The sequence below is a fragment of the Odocoileus virginianus genome, chromosome 12 (assembly GCF_023699985.2).
Source record: "Odocoileus virginianus isolate 20LAN1187 ecotype Illinois chromosome 12, Ovbor_1.2, whole genome shotgun sequence".
NCBI classification, from domain to species: Eukaryota; Metazoa; Chordata; class Mammalia; order Artiodactyla; family Cervidae; genus Odocoileus; species Odocoileus virginianus.
In genome coordinates this window covers 63,802,841-63,810,292 of record NC_069685.1, presented here as the reverse complement: position 1 = coordinate 63,810,292, position 7,452 = coordinate 63,802,841, and the positions used below count along the sequence as shown (strand labels likewise).

At 43.8% G+C, this 7,452-nt stretch overlaps 1 pseudogene; it reads right to left on the bottom strand.

The window, feature by feature from the left end:
* Positions 1 to 4,117: 4,117 nt before the first annotated feature.
* Positions 4,118 to 4,265, bottom strand: LOC139037911 (U1 spliceosomal RNA; annotated as a pseudogene).
* Between the last annotated feature and the right edge of the window lie 3,187 nt (positions 4,266 to 7,452).

The window sequence follows — 7,452 nt, the reverse complement described above, 5'->3', positions numbered from 1 at the left end:
GTGTTTTTAAAATAAACATCTTCAATACAATGAGATGCAATGGACTAAATGTTTGTGTCCATTGCACCTCATTGTATATCAGCCCAGATGGAGTAGAACATGAGGTTAAAAACAAGAAGTCAAAAGAAGTAAACATCAGCAGCGAGCATTTATTGAGCACTCACTATTTACCAGGCACTATGCTAGGGCACTGCTTCTCATTAACTCCACTACAACTCTGTACTTCCCTGGTGGTTCAGATGGTAAAGAATCTGCCCATAATGCAGGAGACCCAGGTTTGATCCTTGAGTTGGGAAGATCCCCTGGAGGAGGAAATGGCAACCCACTCCAGTATTCTTGCCTAGAGAATCCCATGGACACAGGAGCCTGGCGGGCTATAGTCCATGGGGTCACAAAGAGTCTGACAAAACTGAGCAACTAACACACACATGTGCTAGGGCACTGCTTCTCATCATCACCACTTTGCAGAATAAGAGGCTAAGATTCAGAGAGGTGAAGGACCAATCTTAAGGTCTCACAGTTAATAATGGTGGTTCTGGAAATATTTGATTCCAAAACTAGTTATATCATCACCGCTTTCCATAAGGAAATAGAAACTTTTTCCCCCCTGCTGCACATCCTCCAAATGCATATTCGAGGGAAGATCCTTGCATTAGTCAAGGTTCTGCAGAGAAATAGAAACTACAGGATGTATAGGAATATATATATATACATATATAAGCGGAGATCTATTATTGGAACTGACTCACTTGGTTACGGAAGCCAGGAAGTCCCACCATCTGCCCTCTATAACTAGAGAACCAGAAAGCCAATGATGTAATTCAGTCTGAGTCTGAAGGCCTGCTAATCAGGGGGCTGCTGATGTGAGTCCATATCTGAGTGCGACAGCCTGAGCACCAAGGGCAGAAAATGGGTGTCTCAGCTCAAGCAGAAAGAGGAAGCCAATTTGCCCTTTCTCCTCCTTTTTGTTCTATTAGATCCCCCATGGCTCAGACGGTAAAGAATCAGCCTGCAATGCAGGAGACTGCCTGCCATGCAGGAGACGCAGGTTCGATCCTGGGTCAGGAGGATCCACTGGAGGAGGAAATGGCAACCCACTCCACTATTCTTGCCTGGGAAATCCCATGGACAGAAAAGCCTGGCGGACTACAGTCCCTGGGGTTGCAAGAGTCGGACATGACTTAGCCACTAAACCACCACCAGAACCCCAGTGGATTGGAGGATGCCCCCCACATCAAAGAGCCATTTGTATTACTTAGTTCCCCAATTCAAATTCCAGTCTCTTCCAGAAACATCCTCAGAGGCACACTGAGAAATAATATTTCACCAGCTATCATGACATCACAGCCTAGTCAAGCTAACACATAAAATTAACCATCACAATCCCTAAAAAAATTGATGTTCCTGCTTTAAAGAAACACAACCACCTCTATAGGACAGAAAGAAACTTGTATGTTCAGGGCTTGCCAATGACACTCCAAATAGAGGACCCCCTTCTCAAAAGCAGCATCTGGGGGCCTCCCGGTGACTCAGGGGTAAAGAGTCCGCCTGCCAGTGCAGGAGACGCAGGTTCAGTCCCTGCTCTGGGAAGATCCCAAATGCTGTGGAGCAGCTAAGCCCGTGAGCCACAACTAGCACAGCCAGAAATGAATAAAGTTATTTAAAAAAAAAAAAAAAAAAACAACAAGGAAGAGTAAACTAAATACAAAGCAAGGAGAAGGGAGGAAGTAATAAAGATTAGAGCTGAAATAAATAAAGAATAGAAAAGGGACTTCCCCGGCACTTCAGTGGTTAAGACTCCACACTTCCGAGGCAGGGGGCGTGGGTTTTATCCCTGGCTGGGGAGCTAAGATCCCACATGCTGCAACTGAGACCTGGTGCAGCCAAATAAATAAGCAGTTTTTTTAAAAATCAAGGGAAATCAATGAAACGGAAACTTGATTCTTTGAAAAAGCTAACGCAATGTGACAAACCTTTAGCTAGACAGATCAAGAGACAGAAAGCACAGACTCAAATTATTAAAATCAGGAATGAAAGAGGGAATTATAAGGGAAAACCACAAACAACTGTATGCCAACAAATTAGATAATTTAGATGAAATGGATAAATTCATGAACAAATTAACAAAACAGATTCAAGAAGAAACAGAAATTTTGAATAGGCCTATGATAAGAGACTGAATTAGTATTAAACAATCTTCCTACAAAGAAAAGACCAGGTCCACATGGCTTCACCAGTGAAGTCTACTGAATATTTAAAGAAAAATTGACACCAATCCTTCACAAACTCTTCCAGAAAATAGAAGAGGAGGGAAAATTTCCCAATCCATTATACAAGGCCACTATTACTTTGATGCCTAAATCAGATGCTAACTAAAGAATGTCACTCATCATCTGGCTTTAAAAGGATTAGGTCATTAGCCACTGCAGTAGCTGACTTGCTTCAGGGCAGAGATCAGGAATGAGGCACTCTGCTCTGGGAAATCTGGCAGAACAGGTCTGCAGATAGATAGTTTCAGGAGAGAATTTTATGAACCCAAACTCTTGCATCAAGGCACCAAAATCATTAATGCAGATACCTGTTTCTACTTTAAAATAGTACAATATTTAAATTTAAAAATCAATTGTATTCCTGTACACTAGCAATAAATAAAATAATCTTGAAACTGAAATTAAGAAAATCATTTCATTTACAGGAGCATCAGAAAGAGTAAAATACTCAGGAATAACTCTTAACAAAATAGCGTGTGACTTTTACACTGAAATTATAAAACATATTTGGAAGAAATTAAAGACAATCTAAATAAATGAAAAGTCTACCTATTTTCATGGATCAGAACACTTAATATTGTTTAATAGTTTTTATTTTTATTTTTTATTTTTTTTGTTTAATAGTTTTTAAATTAAAAAAAAATTTATTTGCTGCACCTGAGACACGTGGGATGTTACGGCCTGATCAGGTATTGAACTCACACCTTCTGCATTGGTAGGTAGAGCTCTAACCACTGAACTGCTGGGGAAGTCCAATATTGTTGTTTTAATATTGAATACTCCTCACATTGATCTGCAGATTCAATGCAATCCTTATAAAAACTCTAGCTTTTTTTGCAGATATTGACAAAATGATTTTAAAATTCGTGAAGAAAAGCAACTATTGTGTAACAAAGATTTTGGCCTTTATCTCTGGTTCTGGAGGGTGTTTCTGTATCCTGAGAATTACTTGACTGATAGGTGTGTGTGTATTATGAGCTCTATGGATCATTCCTGAGTTTATGCTAATGAATGAGGTGATCCCAGATGGGGGCTGGTCATCAAAAAGAGCAACTATGTGATTAGAGGGTTGGGGTTTTGCGCCAACCCAGCACCCAGAGAGAAAAAAAGAGACTGAAGATTGAATCCAACCACGTGGCCAATGATTAAGTCAACAATATTTACACAGTAGTTCAGTTCTGTCGCTCAGTTGTGTCTGACTTTGCGACCCCATGGACTGCAGCACGCCAAGCCTCCCTGTCCATCACCAACTCTCGGAGATTACTCAAACTCAAGTCCATGGAGTCAGTGATGCCATCCAACCATCTCATCCTCTGTTGTCCCCGTCTCCTCCCTCCTTCAACTTTCCCAGCATCAGGATCTTTTCCAATAAGTCAGTTCTTCAAATCAGGTGGCCAAAGTATTGGAGTTTCAGCTTCAAACTCAGTCCTTCCAATGAATATTCAGGACTGATCTCCTTTAGGATGGACTGGATGGATCTCCTTGCAGTCCAAGGAACTCTCAAGAGTCTTCTCCAGCACCACAGTTCAAAAGCATTAATTCTTCGGCTCTCAGCTTTCTTTATGGTCCAACTCTTATATCCATACATGACTACGGGAAAAACTATAGCTTTGACTAGACGGACCTCTGTTGGCAAAGTAATATCTGTGCTTTTTAATATGCTGTCTAGGCTGGTTTTACACAGTAAATCCGCAGTAACAACTCTGGATGCCAGAGCTCACTGGAGCTTTCTGATGATGAACACATAGATATGCTGGAGGATGAAGCACTCAGCATAGAAACTCTACACTTAGGAAGACTCCTCTTCCCCACTACATCTTTTTTTTTTTTTTTTTTTACTTTTTTTACGCAGTCCCCCACTACCACAAATTATGCAGTCGAGTTTCCCACATTTGGGGAAATCGCAGGGGTCAGCACATCCGGAGTGCAATGGATAAGCCTTGCCCTGGGAAAACCACCTTCGTGATCATGGTATCTCCCCTGCCAGGTAAGTATCCCCCACTACATCTTATACTAGACATAAGATGTACCCTTTCGTTTGTACCCTTACAAACGAATTTGAGGCTGTAATCAAAACATAACTTCCCCTCAATTCTGGGAATCATTCCAGTGAACTGTTGAACCTAAAAGGTGTCACGGGAACCTCCTGGATTTGTAGCTAGTCTGTCATAAGCATAGGTGACCCCACTTGGTGCTGGCATCTGAAATAAGGGAAATCTTGTTTGACCCAATCCTGTGCCCTTAAACCTGGTGAGTCTGATGCCAACTGTGGATGGTTAGTGTCAGAAGTACACTGCAGTATTGCACTCCTGTCAGAACAGCAAGGGACCCAGAAAACCAAACAATCTTATAAAAGAAGGACAGAGTTAATGAACTCAGCCTCTCTTCTATGATGAGAAAAACACACGGAGTTCTGAGTTGCTGCCCAGACATTTTACAGGGTGATAACCCTGCTCACACCCAGAGTCTGAACATCTAGATAAGGACTTGAGTTTGGGGTGCTTGTTGTTCAGTTCCCACTCTGCTTTTCCCAGGGAACCTTTTAGAGTAACCACTTAAGAGTTAAGCGGTTAAGTAAAAAATTAGTGATCTCTACCCCAATTACTTTATAAGTGATAAGTGCTTGCTACTCTGCTCTCTGAGGCTTTCAAGGTGGCTCAGTGGTAAAGAATCTGCCTGCAATGCAGGAGATGTGGGTTCGATTCCTGGGTCAGGAAGATCCCCTGGAGGAAGACATGGCAATCCACTCCAATATTCTTGCCTGGAGAATCCCATGGACAGGAGGAGCCTGGCGGGCCACAGTTCATGGGGTCGCAAAGAGTCTGAAGCGACTGAGCATCTGAGCATATACACCCTGCTCTCTATCTCCAGCTCACTCCTAATGTGAGACTGAGGACTGCCCTTCCCCCACTCATTGTAAACGCCCACCCCCCTATCTGGATCTATAAGTAAAAATTCTTGTGACTTTACTTCCGTTGTGTGGGCATATTGAAACTTTGCCTTCAATCAAAATCACCCCATGGGTTTCACTTCCCCAAAGTGGGAGCTCAGATGCTGAGGGAACTACCTTGGGACCCCATGTGGGTATTCTGTGCCCCGTTTATCAGCAGGTCATAATCTGTATATTCTTAATTCAATACACCATCTCCTCAGCACACGTTCCAATTTCAAAACAGTTACTGTGCTCTTAAAAGCCTTAATTTCTCCATCTGTGAAATGGGGCTGATAGTTCCTGCCTGAAAGGGCCCATTGGAGGATTCAGGAGAGGGGAGTGTAACATGCTTATTAAATGCCCGTCCATCAGATCTCTCTGCCCTGTCCAGACATTCTTCCTCAGCTGCTGGCGTCCTCCAGTTGCCTAGTGAACATCTACAGGAAGTTCCAAGGACACAAACCCAACCTGTCCAAATGGAGCTCAGTCCCTCCCTCAGCCCCTACCCCAAGCTGCAGCTCCTCTTCCTAGGTCAAGGCTTCCCCATCCCCCCAGTGCTCACACCAGGCACTTGAGGTCCCCTTACTCAGCCCTCACTGTAGCCAATTACCTGCTGAGTCCTAACAGTCCCACCTCCTAGAATGCTCTTGGATCTGTCTACTTACTGTCCCCTCACCACCATGTTGCCTTCGATCAGAAACCACGAGCTGTCACCTCTACCCGAGTCTCCGGCTAGGTCTCTCTTTCTCTAGTTGTCTACACCCTCCTGATCTGGCTGCCTCCTTCTCAACAGCATCCCTACCCCTTCCTTGCTCCTGCTGTTACCTCCTTGTAGTATGAGTCTTCTTCACTTGCATACATGCCATTTCTCCTGCTAACCTACCAGAAAACACAGATGCCTTCTAACCTTCAAGGTTCAGCTTCCCACCACCTCCAGGAAGCCTCTGTGATTCCACCTCTCACCCTTGGTCAAGGTTGGGGGCCGCTCCTCTCTGCTCCCACGTCATTCTGTGCTTCCCACGAATATTTGCTGAGTGCATCGCCAGGCCTTGTGCTGAGCACTTTGTGTGCATTATTTTATATCCTCTTCACTCTTGATGTCATATCTGTACTTTGTCATGATTAAGGCTGGTGCTATGGTTATGCTTGTCTTACAGATGAGAAAAATGTACTTAGCTGCTTGAGGTCACACGGTAAGTAAGAGGAACTTCCAGATGCAAAACCCAGCTCTGTCTGAATCTCTGAAATCTGCGGTATCACAAGTATAATTTGTAACCTAACTTCCTTCCTCAGTCCACCGGATAAGCTGTCTCATTTTTTTAAAAACCATTGAATTGTACACTCCATTAAATTTTTTACTTAAAAATTTTTTTTGGCCATACCACTTGGCATGTGGGATCTTAGTTCCCTGATCAGGGATTGAACTCATGTCCCCCTGCACTGGAAGCACAGTCTTAACCATTGGATCACCAGGAAGTCCCTGAACTGTCTTACTTTTTACCTTACTGCTCTCACATCACCTCCTCTGCAAAAGCCTTTCTCGCTTCTCTCCTTTTGCCAGCTGACTTAGCTCTTTCTTGCTTGTATGTTTCCATGGGCAACCCCAGGGAAATTTCCTGTTAAAATCCCAGTTCCAGCTTCTCTTAAAAACAATCCAGAGATGGTCAACACAGCATCTGAATCTCAGCGTGGCAGCAAGGACCAGGGTCAAGTAGCACCCCCCTTTCCCCCCACAGCTTTGAGATGGGGCATGTTCTAATTCCTCCAAGACCTCACCGCTCTCTGATGGCACACCCTTCCACCACTAACGCCCTGTGTGTTTTCTGTCTGAAGCCCTCACCCCTCTCAACTCTCCTGACTTTCTCTTGCCTCTCGACTGCAGCCCCCTAGAAAGGAAAAGATGGTGTCGTCTCTTTCTTTTTTCATCTGGCCCCATCTGATATAACCAACATCTTATCAAAAGTGACAGTTCTTTGCCAAAGCAAAGCTTTAGTCTGCTGAAGCTGTTTGTCACTTGCCACTGAACATACTAGGTGGTCACTCAACAGCATCTTTCCTTTTGCCTGATGGCGGTCAAGCAGACGGGAAAAAGCCCTTTAGCAATTATAGATTACTAGTCATATAATTCCCTCGACTGTGACAGGACTGCCCCTTGGCTTCTGTGGAGAAAACAGTTAACTGAGCTGCTCCGAGATCAAGTGAAGATCAAGTGAAGCTATAGTGAAGCTGCTAAGTCATGTCCGACTCTTT